Source organism: Dipteris shenzhenensis, chromosome 6 (assembly GCF_047967505.1).
Source record: "Dipteris shenzhenensis isolate YYH24624 ecotype China chromosome 6, Dip_SZ_1.0, whole genome shotgun sequence".
Lineage (NCBI taxonomy): Eukaryota > Viridiplantae > Streptophyta > Polypodiopsida > Gleicheniales > Dipteridaceae > Dipteris > Dipteris shenzhenensis.
In genome coordinates, this window is record NC_141601.1 from 38,134,564 (window position 1) to 38,150,351 (window position 15,788).

The window sequence follows — 15,788 nt, forward strand, 5'->3', positions numbered from 1 at the left end:
TATTTTCCATCATCTTCCCCCTCGGTTTCCATCACCTCATTTCCCCCTTTCCCCTTTTCTTTTCCATCATCCTCTCCCTCCTCGTAGCCACCCCCCCTCTCTCTCTTTTGTCACCCATTCCCTCTTCTTTATCACCCCCCTCCCTTTTCCATCACTCTCATTTTCCACTCATTCCCTCCTCTTTCCCCTTCCATCCATTTTTTGCCACCCTCCATCCCTTTGTGTGCTTCCCCCCCCTTCCATCATCCTCTTTCTCTCATCCTTCCCCTTCTCCCTTTCCATCTGACCCCCCCTTTCCAACTAACCCCCCTTTGACGTCTCTCTCTCTCTACCATTCCCTCCCTCCCATTCCACCCCTTCCCTCTTTCCATTCCTACTCCCCCTATTATCCCCTCTCTCTTCCATTCCCTCCCTCCCATTTTCACCCCTTCCCTCTACTCCTCCTTCCGTCCCTTTTCTCTCCCATCACCTTCCTCCCATTCCACCCGTTCACCTCTTCCATTCCTACTGCCTCTTCCATCCTCTCTACCATCCCTTACCTCCCATTCCACTAGTCCCTCTTCCCATTCCTACTCATTTCCCCCCTTTTATCCTGTCTCTCTCTCATCCCAGGCTTTCCTCCTTTCCATTTTGACTCCCCCTTCCATCCTCTCTCTTTACTATTCCTTTCCCCACTTCCATTCTCTCCTCCTCTTATTGTTGTTCATCCCTCGTCCCCCTTTCATGATTTCCTTCCCTTCCCCATTCTACCCCCCTTCCACTCCTACTTTCCTTTTCCCCACTTCCTCTCTCTCCCTCTATCATCCTCCCCTTCCATTCCAACCCTTTCTTCTTACCATTCCCTCCCTTCCCACTGACAGTGGAAGTGAGAGAGGGAGAGACAGAGGAGTGCACACAATATATCTACGTGTACACTAAGTTGTATTGAACATGAACATGAAGATATACACATGAACCCCTTATGGCTAGCATTAGCGTTTTCCCCTAATGCCCTAGAGGTATGGTGCAATTTACACATACCTCTAAACCCCCTCTTAAATTGCACTAGGTAAGTAGAGGGTGCATGTACAATATTTTTTTGTGGATTTTGTTTGGTGCATACAATAGCATCCAAACATGAAAAGAAAACTGAAAAGAAATTAGAGTAGTATGTGCGTATGTGAGCATAGTGACTACGTAGCGGAAGCATGTACAATGAGTCCAACTTACGATAATGTGGATTTCTTCCTCTTAAGTTGTGGGTCATCCTTCGCCTTTGGGAATAAAACCTAGAAGATAGGGTGAAAGGAAATATGTAGAAAGGAAAGTCCACCTGGATCAAAGGCTAGACGATCGAAAGATGATTATGTGGAGAACTTGTGTATGGCTTCGTGTCAAACATGTCAAAACTAAGTATGTAATGAGTCGCAGTGGATTATGCAGCTACTTTGAAGACGAGGCATGCGGATTTGAAGCTAGTCAATGTAGTGATGGAGAAAGAATCTGATAGGTTGTGACATACAAGGGTGTCACCAACCCAAAAGGACTAACAGCAATGTGTGAGGTATGCTGCATTAAAGCTATAATCTATGTCGAGTGATGTGGGTTCAAAGAAGGCCACATAGTCGGTGTGGATAGAGTGATCTAAGGCTAAAAATCTAGGGCTGAAAGTGCAGGTGTGATACTCTGCTCTGCTGAAGAAGAGGCCCATAAAACTGACAAGGTATGGCAACCTGTCAAACTCGTATGCTCAACTTCATGAGATGAAGGTTGTTTGCTACTTAAGGGGGATCTGACAGTGTAAAGGCCTAGAAGCCTGGAATGTCACTGAAAAAACATAAGATGTCCTTGAAGCGAATGAGGTACCGAATGTTGATGTAGGGATTGATCTGAAGTCCTAGATCCAACCACTGATCTGCATCCTACATCCATAAGTGCATGTTGAAACATTGAGTCTCCCTAGGTAGTCCTATGACTGAACCTAATGATGTCCACTGCACTAGGGCAGGACGGCACTAATGCATAAAGGCCCTCATGCATGATCTACTGATCAAAAGAGGTGGTGATCACTGGATTCAAGGGTGGTGCAATGTAGCATAACTGAGCCGATGCTCAAATTTGATGTGTTGATCTGAAGTGCTAAAGGGAACTATGTCCATGGTACGCTCCATGTTAGAGGTGAAAGCATAAGGGATCGATGCTGAAATGGAATCACCCGAAGAGCTGGATGCACTGTGGCATGTATCTCTACATGCACTTGGAGATGTGAGTTCCTTGTACTGAACATGATCTGATGATTATTTTTGCTTTTTGGATCACCGCAAAATTCCTCCTGGATCAAAAGCTATGGCTCCCGGAAGGATGGCTAATTTTTTATCCCAAGAGGGTGATCAAAATGATGAGGTGGATGGAAGGTGATGTGGCAGTGTGACATGGCAATGGTGGTCACACGCTACTTAGAAGGTTGTGCCTATGTGGCACTCAAGGCACTGATGATGTGGCACCCTGTGTTCACATAAATAGGCTAGGTGTGCCTAGAAGGGGTTGTGTGCTAACATGGCATTGACTACTGACATGGTAGTTGATGCCATGGCATTGCCACATGGCATGCTCGCGAGCTAAGGAGCAAAAGTTATGACCCCTTCTTTGTAGGCTCTCCAAGGGTATTCCACCGGCAGAATAGGGTTGGGGCAAGCTCTTCAAACCATATTCCTCTAGCAGAATACACTTATAAGGTTTATTAAAAAGGCATTATATATTTTTCTTAGCTCATCTTGAGGAACTGTAAAGAGGATATTTGCTCAAAATTTTATGATCCAACCAATGGTGAAAAGAAAAGAAAAGATCTTTGAAAGTCATAAAATAAGTCGCCACTTGGACATCATATATGTATATTATATAGAGGTATATTTATGTCTATCTCTATTCATCAATATTTCATATTTACTTACATATTCCTTAAAATATTTTGGAATTTTTTGCTCCCCAAAAATGACTTGAGACTACATATTTTGACCCCCCCCACCTTTTGTTCGCTCGTTACTCGGGGGTTTTCGCTCAAAAAATGGAAACCGCTAGGTAAAACCACTTGCAAAGTGGTCATAGCAGCTCTTTGATGATAGCAATCCAAATTCCAAGGTTGGTGAATCTTCAATATATGGGACATGAACATAAAAGAGGATAGAGGAGGAGAGAAGATCTTTGGACCTCAATGTCAATATGGCCTTGATGGCTGAGATAATGGGGATTGTAAAAGAGCTAGCCACTTTAGGAGAAGCTCTTGCAAATCCAAAGTCAAAGGCAGTGATGCAAGTAGTATACATCATGAAAAACAAGACTTGGGATATTGTTGATCAACCACAAAATAGGAAGGCAATTGGTAGTAAATGGATTTGGAAGGCTAAGTACAAATCGAATGGTTCATTAGAAAAGTATAAATCTAGGTTGGTATCCCAAGGGTTTTCATAGGCTAAAGGTTTTGATTTTTCTCAAGCCTTTGCTCCCACAACTCACATGACCACTATAAGGGTAGTTCTTGCCTTTTGACTTCTCACAAAAAGTGGCCAATTTTCCATATGGATATCAAATCAACGTCTCCAAATGGACATCTCAAGTAGGAGGTATATGTAGCATAAGCACTAGGATTTGAGATGCCCAAATTAGAGAATAAGGTATGTGGGTTTTCAAAACAATTCTCTAATTTGGGCATCTAAAGCACATCTTAAAAAAACAATTGTTTTGAAAATTTGGTTTATGCTATGATACTATTCTAAAAACCAATTAGTCAATGATACCATTGGTTTTTATAATTATATATATATATATATATATATATATATATATATATCCCTCCCAGCCCCCTTCTCTAAGTATATATATTCTAAAAAAAACAGTAAAGCACATCTTAAAAAAACAATTGTTTTGAAAATTTGGTTTATGCTATGATACTATTCTAAAAACCAATTAGTCAATGGTTTATGCTATGATACTATTCTAAAAACCAATTAGTCTCATTGACTAATTGGTTTTTAGAATAGTATCATAGCATAGACCAAATTTTCAAAATAATTGTTTTTTTAAGATGTGCTTTACTGTTTTTTTTAGAATATATATACTTAGAGAAGGGGGTGGGGAGGGATATATATATATATATATATATAATTAGAGAGAGGCAGGGGGGTGTAAGCTGCAAAAAAGGACAACGAGTAGGCCATGGACTTGACCTGTGAGTCCATGGTGGGCCATGCGGTATTTGAGAGGCGAGGCATGTCAGAAAAAGGAACATATGTGCGGAGTGGTACACAAGACACTGGGTAGCAGCACGGACGTCGATGACCAAAGCAAGGCATTGGAGCTCGAGGCAGACTGCGGAGGGTGAGATTGCAGCATGGAGCACGGAGCACCGGAGCTCGAGGCAGACTGTAGCACGAAGCATGGAGCAAGCGCGTAGGTAGAGGGTACCAGGCAGTGGTGAGTGGGCAAAGAAGACTACGGGTGGGGGGGCTTAATATATAGGAGAAGCGAGGCATAGTCGGGAAGTTGGGGAATGTTTTAGGAAGGTGGGGGCATTTAATGATAAAGCCACGTGGTGTATAGAGAAAAAAGGGGCCGTGGGGGTTTAGTTTAAATCTAATATGGAAATAAAATGAGACTTTAGGAGTAAAAAATGACATAATAAGGAAATTTCATTGTAGTAGCATCAATAAAAGTAGGAAAAAAGGTATTACAAGAAACATTAAAAATAAAAGTTTTTTTAAAAAAGTAGAACTAATAAACAAACAAGAAAAAGAGAAAACAAAACCAAGGAAAATTTAAGGAGAGAAAAAATTTAAGAAAAGGAAGAGCAGTGAAGGAAATTAAAGGAGGAGAGTTTTTAAAATTAATAAAGTCTGAGAGGACAAAAATAATTATATTAGAATGATAAAATAATATTTAGGAATAAAGACAATAGGAATAAAAAAGGAAAAAGGTAAAAAATTTTAAAAAGAAACTGTTTGGAAAAAGGGGGTTTTAATATGAAGGTAAATTAATTAAAAAATAAATATTGAACAGTAATACGAAAAAAATTAAGAGACAAGAAAAAAATTATTTAAAAAGGAAAGTAAGGGGGGTATTCTAAGGATAGCAAGAAAAAGATAAATAATTAATTAAAGAAATAACTCAAAGAGGGGGAAAGGGGAAATTAAAGGAAAATGAGAGAGAGAAAGAAAAGGAATTATAAAAGACTAGGAGGTAAAAATGAAGTTAAAAGTTAAATTAGGAGAGCTAAGTATGGAATGACAGTGTAAATTTGGGGGGGCGAGGGGAGTTGGTGGGGGGGGGTGGGTGTTATAAGGTGGGAAGACAAGGGAGCCATGGTTTAAACAAAGGGGAGGAAGGGGTAGGAAGTGTGTGTGTGTAAGATTTTACAACACCCCTTTGCATAGTGAAAAGACAAAAGAGCGAAGCTAGACAATGAAATAGGACAAATTTCATTAACGGGAAAAGTTTGTACAAGTTGGTGAATCCCTGTTTGTAAAGGAAACTAGCAATGGGTCCTTTTTGTGGACATGACTTTGTGGAAACTGTATAGAAGTTGAGCTTGGATAAGTCCTGGCAAGCATCACTTTTATTGAAGAGGGGAGTCTGCTTACCTACCGCCATCCAACAAGAAAACATGATAAGAACCAGTTTTAACTTTAGTTGGGAAGACAAGTGTCATAGACCCTCCTCCCTTGTTATCGGGGTCACAATAAATTAGAAGCTTAGCCATAAACCCAACCAGCATAATGTAAAATACTGAAAAGATGGGTTTTTTGTGGATCGAGTAAAAGGGTTAGGTAGGAGGAGAACATCAACGGAGAGGAAGGGGGATTTAGTAAAGTTTATAGGGAAAAAGATTTTGTAAGGATGCAGGTTAATCAAGCGAAGTAGAGAAAAGAAAGAGGGATGAAGATGCAAAAAGAACCTAAATGAGAGCTAAAAATAGGGGGGGGGGGAGGGTTTGGTGGTTGGATGTGAAGAAAATTATAAGGGGTCAAGGAAGAGAAAAAAATTGGAAGGGGGGGAAAAAACAAGTGAGTTTTCATTAATAAGGGGAGAAGTATAAAGATGTAGAAAGAGAGAGCAATGGTGGAGGGGAGGATTAAAAATTACGGGGGGAAGGAGAAGTAAAGGAAAAGAAAAATTTTGGGGAAATTTTTTTGAGAGAAGAGAAGGTTTAAAGGTTTTGCTGAAGGCTTAAAAGGGTTTTGAGTAAGTGTATAGGGATATAGAAGTAATTAAATAGGGAAAGTCAGATTTAGAATGGAGAGAAAAAAAGGCGGTTGTAAGAGAGATAGTGTGTGAGAATTAATCCAAAAATTTTTGAAAAAAGAAAAGGGTAGTGTGGAAAATAACTTTAGTGAGAGGAAAAAATCTATACTAGAAACCAAGGAAGTAAGGCAAGAAGGAACAAATGTAAATAGACTAGTAGGAGATTTAATCAACACACATGTAAATAAAGTAGTGGGATACTTAAGTTAAATTCAAAAAATGAAGCTAATTGAAAATGGTAAATAAAATTAATGGGGTAGGGTGGTTTTTCTAAACGTTTCTAAAGGGAGAAGGGGGGGGGTTAATAAAGAATGTAATATGAAAGGACCTGAGAATCCACGATGGACAGGGTATTCAAGGTAGATGAAAAAGACACCGTGGCCCATCACAGTCGAGACAAAGGAATTGCATGGTTACGGAAGGTACCAAATGGCTATGATGTGTGTGTCTTGTAGAGTGGATTGGGAGCACGGGTAGTAGAGTGCAAGCTACATTGCAGAGTTGGCCTATACTATCATAAAGTAGGGGAGCGTACTATGGGGTATTGTAGGAATCTTATAGAAGGCCTTAGGAGGTTGCACGCAATGAGGTAGGGCGTGGGCTCACACAGCAATAGCTATTTTAGGAGAGGAAAGGAGCGCATGTATGAAATCAAGGCTACATGGGCAGTGGGCACTAGGTAGCAGGCAAACTTAGAGTAAGTGAGGGGGTACTTGGTAGAGGGGGTTTTAATAGGGAGAGGTGAGAGCAGTCGAGAGTGTTGGGTAAGAGAGGAGGGTGAGACTCGAGAAAAATGGGGCGACACACACCTTGTAATGATGGAGGTCACGCATATATCGAGGAGTGGGGGGTAAGTAGGGTAGTAAGTGCTAGCGGGTAGGGACTAGGTAGAATAGAACCAATAAAATAGGTTTATAACAATACTTATTAGAAAATTTAGGAAAAGGAATTTAAAATGAAATAAAAGGAGCTAAGTAAAATAAAAAATTAAAGGAATTAAAAAAAAGGATAAATTTACGGAGCTTAATACAGGGAATAAAGTTAAAGGAAAAATAAGGGAATTTTTAAAAAACATTAGAAAAAAATTAGGGAGAAAAAGGAAATGATTTGGAAAAAGTAGGGGAATCATTTAGGAAAGAAATTAGAAAATAATTAGGGAGAAATAGGAACTAAAAGGAAAAACTTTACAAAAATTTGGTAAAGTCTTGAGAAAGGAGAAGTATTAATAAAAAGTAGAGGAAATTAGTAAAGAAAAGAAATGAGAAACAATAAATTAGACTAAAATAAGATAAAATCAAAGGAGAAAGGAAATATTTAGAAAAAAATTTTAAGGAGCAAAATTAGAAAAAATTAGGAACAATAGAAAAAATAGGGGGAAATGGGAAATTTGGAAAAGAGGGAATGAAATAGGAAGGTAAAAATAAAAAATAAAAAATAAATTTGAACAGTAAACAAAATAAGAAAATAAGGTATTAGGAAAAGTTAGTAAACAAGGAAAGTGAGGGGAGAAAGCAAAAAAATTAACAAAAAATTGAGGTAGGTTTTTTTTTTTTGAAAAAATAGATTTAGATAATAAGAAAAATTGGAGATAAAATGTTAGAAGAAGGGATAATACATAAGGAAAATTAAGGAAACCAAAGAGAAGTAGGGAAAATAAAGGAAACTAAAAAATTAAAGAGAAATTAAGGAAGACATAAGAAAAACCATGAAAGTGAGAGAGAGAGAGAGAGAGACAAGGGGGCTAGGGTCTGACCAAAAGAGAGGAATGTGTAGGAAGTGTGTGGGAAATGCAAGGGAAATGAATGGGGAGTGGGTGAAAAGATGGAAATACTAGGGAGAGAAATTGAAAAGGGGGGTTGTCGGGGGGAGAACTAATGAGCAAGTGACCAAACCAATGGAGGAAGGGATAGTAAGTGTGCATGTGTGTGTGTGTGTGTGTGATGGAGTTTCTTGTGTATTTTTAGCCCCCTTAGATTGATACACATTTTTGGTGTGGACTAGGCTTAGTGGGATCCCACATTCTTGACATGGTATCAAAGCATACGTTGAGCTAAGTGGTTGCTTTTAAATCATTTGTTGATCATGGTTTGTATATAGATAAGAAAAATGGCACACTCATTGTCATTAGGGAGAGTAGGATGTGAGATTATGCCCCTTTCCTAGATTCATTTAAGGATCAAAGCCACCCATGGATGAGGCAAGTGAAGACTAAATTGACAATTGCTACGGACATGTTGCTCAAGGAAGAAGGAAAGACTACTACAAAACCAAAAGTCAACATGCAGTTACTACAAAGTTGTTGCTCAAAAAAGAAGCATTATCAAGAAGCCAACTGTGCTTCTACAATGTATAGTCAAGCGAGGCTAAGAGTGACTCAAGAACAATAGCCAACTAATAGATGACAAGTCTAGCACAGACATGTCAAAATAGCGTTGACCAAGTACTAGCAACACAAAAGAAGCTGCAACTACAATAAAGTGGTGTCATGCTACAAATGACACACACGGTTCTACAATGACCAAGCAAGAAGAAGCCATCCCTCATGCAATGTAGGGTAGACTACACATAGAAAGATAGAAAAAGAGTGACTTGGCAGCAAAACCACAAACAAAAGCACACATCACACAGTAGAGAAAGTTGATAGAGGAGATAGCAAGAGTTGACAGAATCTTTTTGACAATATCTACAAGATTCCAAAGATCCTTATCACCCAGGGATGGTACCAACCATGGCTAGTAGCATACTTTAAACCACATCAAAGGTTAGCTTGTTAGTTAACATGTGGTACCATGTGGCACCTTATCTGTAATCAAAGGTTGATATACTGCCATGTCATGAGCATTTGCCACATCATATTTGCCATATCAGTCTTGATACGTGTCACTTGTCACATTAACAATGACAAATCTACATGCATAGTCAGTGATGCCACCTAAGCATAGTGTCAATAGGCACAATTTGCATATAGTATGTGAATGCACATTGCCACCCCATCATCCTTAGACAAAGTTTGGCTCAAATTTGAGCTGAGGATAACTTTGATCCATAATAAATTTTATAGTGATGTACAAAGGAAAAATGATCAGTAGATCAAGCTCTATGCTATTAATACTATAATTTTATACAAGTCAAAATATTTATGCAAAATGCCACTTCAATTCCTAACATTGTAAGCTCACTACTAGCACCAAATGATATAGCGGGAGCCAAATTTCTACATCCTAGTTACCCTATATCTAATGAGATGATTGGGGACTAAGGGAAGAAATTCATTATTGTAAGTTCACACTACACTCTTGATGAAGTAGGACATGGTTATGACCAACCTAGCCTCAAGGGGGGGTGTTAGAACTTGTGATGCTAGAGAAGGTAAAAGAGTGGTATGACATGAAAATAATCTTATTGGATGAGACTAATGAGAATGATCTTAAAGATAAGAATGAGGTGAGATAAGGATGACACATGGCATGATGATGGGTAAAGGTGATCTTTGAGGCTATCTATAAATGAACCCTCACATTGTATGGTTGATGAACAATTTGGAATAGATTGGATTGAGTGTGCCCATCTTCTCTCTCTCTCTCTCTCTCTCTCTCTCTCTCTCTCTCTCTCTCTCTCTCTCTCTCTCTCGCATGAGCATGAGAGCAACTTTAAAGGGAACCAAGATCTACCTGGATGATGACTTCACACTTCTACAATAGGGGCATTGAAGGGAAGGTATGGATGAGTAATGGCAAGCGAGGAAAGCAAGGAAATGGGCTACATATAGGGATGGTATGGTGATCATCCAAAAAGAAGAGACAAGGAGGATAAGGAATATAAGGGTGTCAAACTCATGGGATGTGTGTACACACCGAACTAAAAATAGCAATTGTAATGAAACACTATGGTTTGACCCAAGAGGTTTCTTGGAGACATATAATGATAGAGATATGATCTTCTACACCGAGATGCTTGAAAGCCCAGAGAGAGGGCTACCCATGGTAACAGGATACACATGGGAGTTAGCTCACAGAAGGGAGTTGAGGAGAGATAGTAGAGTATCAAGCTCCGAGGGGGTGGCTGTCCTTTTCAAATCACACCTGAGACCACTCTTATCTGTGGCTTGGAGAGAGGAGCATGCATGACACATGTGGATACTAGTTCAACTTCTAGATCCTCGACCTATGTTCATTGCAGTGTGCTACTTGCCTCGAGACCCGTCATCTTATATGCGAGAGGTCACTATAGATGGACACAACCCATATGAGATGATCCTTGATGACATCACAGAGTTCTTCAAACATGGAGACACCCTCCTATTGGGGGATTTCAATGCATGGACAGGAAATGGACGGGTGGGCTTGCTTGACTTCACAGATGACAGAGATCCACACATAGTCCTGGAGCTAGATGCAGTTAAGCTTTGGATATTGAGGCATTTTGCAGATGCCCCACAGGTGACAGGATATGGTCAACATCTACTTGAGCTTGGGGCGATCCACAACTTGATCATCTATAATGGTCTTCATAGATGGCCATCTTCTAGAAGACTCGCTTGCTTCTTGCATGGCTATCTACTAGGCTATCTGCTGCTAGGCCCACTAGCTTTGTCTCACGGATACACAACTTCTACTCTAGATCACATCTTCACTCTTAGGGCTATAATTGAGGAGGCGAGATCTAGACACTAGAAACTCTACACATGCTTTGTAGACTTTCAGAAGGCTTTTGACACCATCCCACGATCCCACATGATCAAGAGACTATAGGAGCTACAGATCCCAAAGACACTGATATGGGGGGTGATGGGGCCTGTATGAGTCGGTCAGAGGCAAAGTTTGTGCCCCCAGATGGTCTATCGGATTGGGTCGAGAGTACGATTGGGCTGCCCCCTCTCACAGACCCTTTGTGGGCTTTACATTGATGAGATCACTTCATAGGCTGCCTAGTAGGCAAAGGATCACTACCTACTACTAGTCGATCTCATGATACAGGTATTGCTATATGTTGATGACATAGTCCTTATCTCATCCTTCAACGAAGGGACTACAAAGACATTTGGAGGGCCTAGAGGTGTTCTGCGGAGAAACCTGACAATCAACATTGGGAAGACGAAGGTTATGGTCTTTAACACCTTACATGCAATGCTTTGTCAACTCGACTTATCGGGATGAGCCAGTGGAGATAGTGCAGTCCTACACATTTTTGGGAGCAATCTTCACATGACCCCTTTTCACTATGGCACATGCAGCTCATGCACAACTCACATGGGGACGTGGTGCTCTAGCATGATTGGAGAGACAGAGCTTCCATACATATTTTCAGGATCCACTGAGGAAGTGTTGGCTCTTCGATATGCTAGTGCAATCGATTTCTATGTCTTCTAGGGTTGCGATCTATCGATAGCAAAGTGGAGGAGATTTGAGTGGCTACACGTGATTATGGGATCTAGGATGATTTGGAGCAAGCCCTAAATCCCACATGAAATAGTATAGGCAAAGTTTGCCATGACACCACTATAGGCTGACGCCACCTTCTAGATAGGGACATTCATTCATAGAGTCTGGGACTTAGCCTATTAGAGACTACTGAGGTTGGCCTTAGAGTCATCGAGACGACTAGCTAAGAGCAAGGCAGACACATGGTATGCACGTATATCCACATGGTTTGGTAGACATAGGATTGAGATGGACAAGCTCCCTCCCTTTCAATAAGGTATGGATGCACCCCCTTAGTCGATCCAATGAGATAAGATTAACCATATCATACAGTTAGATCTCCTCCAGCTCCACATGTCTCAGACTTGGGGGGGAGATCAGAAGCTCCCCACCGAGTTCCCAGTTCTACTGCAACCACTTCTTGAGCGTCTTGAAGGAGGGATTCATCATCAGACCCTAGTATCTTGAGGATAGAGGAGTCTCACATACACTGAGGATCCCTATTGGTGTCCGGACTGATGTGGGTTTCATCCCATCAGCTAAGGATTGAGACAAGGAGAGCACCATGTATACCTAGAGAGCAATGGATTTGCATGCCACATTGGGAGTGATTGAGACAAAGGAGTGCTTTCTCTGCACCTGGCCAACCTACTACGAGATCCAAGGGCAATACCATTATCTCTATAAGGATGGAAGTGCTTTGGCCCACTATCACGATTGATTCACTGGTCATGCATGACTAGGTCTGCATTGGGATCTAAATCCTTGAGATGTGTCGACACAGGGAGACCCTACTATGATAGATCAGAGAGTAGCAAGAGACGACCAGACCATAGGACATAGAGGCTGACCAAACATAGCGGCAAGTCATAGATTTCTATGCATTTGAGTTAGCTCCATACACAGTGGGGTGGAGGAGGAGGAGCTAGTTGATATGCGGGCAGTCTGGATTATCGAGAGAGAATTGATGAGGCCACTCGTGACATGGAGAGTGACCAAAGCACGGTCTTTTGAGGTCTCACATATCATAGTTTTCCTCAAACAAGAGACTGCCCGAAACGAGGGGTCACTCTAGACATAGCTCAGCGGGTGCAGAGAAGATTGAGGAGACCACGCCCCCCTCTACCACCATAGCATGAGATAGCCCGACAGACGTAGATCCAAGACATTTTCACTGCTCATCGATGAGTCACCATAGTGCCAGGTTTTGGATCTGAGTTCCAACTCTAGCTCTCAGCCTACTTTAGATAGCACATGATATGTTTTGTACTTGACTTTGCTTGAGCTATTGAGGTCTTTATTTTAGCATAGTACTCAACAAGGATCTTAGTGCGCCATTGCTCTAGCCGTTTGTGGCTTGTATGACCTTTTCCCCCTTTTGGTGTGCTTTGAACTTTGTCCCATAGGCTTGCGAGGCCTCCCGTGGATGTTAATCTCTCTCTCTCTCTCTCTCTCTCTCTCTCTCTCTCTCTCTCTCTCTCTCTGGGTACATTGAGTCCTCTTAGATTCATACACTTTTTGGTGTGTACTAGGTTGAGCATTATCCCATATCCTTGACAATGTTCAAGGGGGGAATTTAGTATGGGAAGGGAAGTGGATGGCACAAAAGAAACCTTGAGAGAACTAAAATGAACTGTCAAGGGAGTGAAGTATGAGAGGCAGAGTTGGAGAGCAAGGAAGAAGCCATGAGTGGCCATAGAGAGAGAAAAGAAGAGGTAGGGACTATAGGGAATAAAAAAGGGAGGAGGTGGAGAAAGTAAGATTGGCAAAATAAGAGAAGGAGGGATGTTAAAATATAGGGGAGTCGAGGGTGATCTTGAGAGGATAATTCTCTCTTCATGGGGGCCTAAAATTTTGACTTGCAGTATTTCAATATAAGGAATGCAACCTCTCCTTTTTTCCTTTTTCCTTTGATAAAATTTAGGAAATCAATAAAAGTATATGGGGCATCCTAGCAACCACACCTAAAACATAAAGATTTGTGAGCCATACCATTGTACTAAAAGAATCGTTACATTTACCCATCGTGGTGGTGTAAGTACATCCTTCCATTGATGTTAAGTCGAGGTAGGGTTAGAGATTCAAGCCACATGACCTCCTCAGGATCTTAGGCTATTTTGCACCATGCAAGAGGTGGAGACAAAGGAACATGTGTTGATGAATACCTTGGTACTATGAGCTCTGAAGGAAACATCACTACCTATTTGATTATGGATCTCTATATGTTAGTCACATCATTGATTACTTGGATGATCATTATGTTGCACTCTTTTGTGACATCATGAGATGCAATTTCTTGTGATTACTACACAAGGTGAGACCAAGATAGAGGTAATTATACGCTTTCTTTTTAGAAATGAGGAGCCTTATATTCAACACATTCCATCGACTATCTCGCCATACAAAGATCTTAGCTCGACATAGGCAGTTGACTATAAGGCCACATGGTGCTCATCCCATCTATGGCAATCTATATATGGCATAAGATACTGAACTTATCATTAATAATGCTTGTAGATTTGTCCTCTTTTCTTGTTAGGTATGTAATGGACTTGAATTTGAAACCAAGGAAAGGGATACTAGGTTTTTATAAATGGAATCAAAGATGAAACATTATTCAAGACAATTGAAAATTTGCATGGTATGAATGAACTCTACCAAATATTCCCGTTTTAAGATTGTGGCATGAAAGGTATGGGCATGTTAGCTTCCAAATTTTTGACACACTTGACAAATGGAAAGTGTGGTAATTGAATTAGCAGATTTGAGATTTCTAAGTAGCGTGTCTGAACCATGTTGTTTTGGGAAAGAACTAAAATCTAGATTTGAGAAGAATACAACCCAAGCTAGTCACTTCATTAAATCCCGTATAGCATCATGAGCAAGCATATAGTTCCTCGCAATAGCTCTTTTTCGGTGTGATAGGAACCTCTCTACATGGATGAGCTCAAGATATCCTCTAACAAAGTGTGGAGAGAGGAATGGAGTGCTAGTGAGACAATACACCATACAAACAGAATGTACAACTCTATGACGGAATGCATACCTATATACAATTAGAAATAGGGTTGAGGTTATTCTCCATTTGCCCTAGACTTGCCTTAATATGGAGCTTAGTCTATACAAATACACCATTTCATACTATTAGCAGTATGCGCACATGGTTTACATGATGTTGAGATTGTTCTTCTTGATACCTTCCCTCAAGATCAACATCATGAAGTTTCCCTTCCCTCAAAATGCTTTTGGGGTTTGAAGAATGATTGGGCATTATTTTCCATCACTCTCCCTTAATGGGAATGTCCTTCCTTTGAGTCAAACCAAGAGCTTGTTGGTGTTTCTCACAAATCTTTTTCCAAGAAATTTGGGAAAGACGTCTACAACATTATCATTACTATGATGATGTTGCATAGTGAGTCACCAAGTAGCATTTTTTCTCTAATGAAATTCTCTCTGGCCATCAATATGCTTTGTCCTTAGGTAGTTTTTGACAATAGCCTAAGCCATATAGATTCACATACTCTTGTTGTGAGAACTCAATATTCTTCTTTTGTTGATAACAAAGAAAGAGTAGGCTTCTTGTTTGATAACCATGAAATTGCTCCTTGATTAAGGAAAATCGCATAGCGTTGGGTCCACCATCCTCTTCCAAATTTTTTGGTGCCTCTGATGTGCCTTGATACTCTTTTGGCGACATTTCAATGTAACTGTTTTGGTTTTGTTGTCTTTGATGCTTGTGAGCATTGATTTGAGCTATCATAGCAGGTGGATAATCTTGATTGCAGGAATCTATAGTTAGGGTGAGTGATTATTGCAAGATAGGTGATACCTCTTTGAGCTCCTCTCCAGTAGGCAAGTACTCCTTGAGGAGTTGATGCAAAATCTTTCTTGTGGTCAAATTGATCAGGAATGAACTGTTGCCAAAGAGATCCATAAGCTGAGCTCAAGGAATATGTTGTGCATTACTGATGTAGGTGCAATCTCAATCTTGACTACACTGCTTTCTTTTGTAGACATGGAAACACAAATACATGTATTACTAATGTTTTGGAATGATAGCAACAAATACTTAGCGAGGGGGGTTGGATCCAAAGG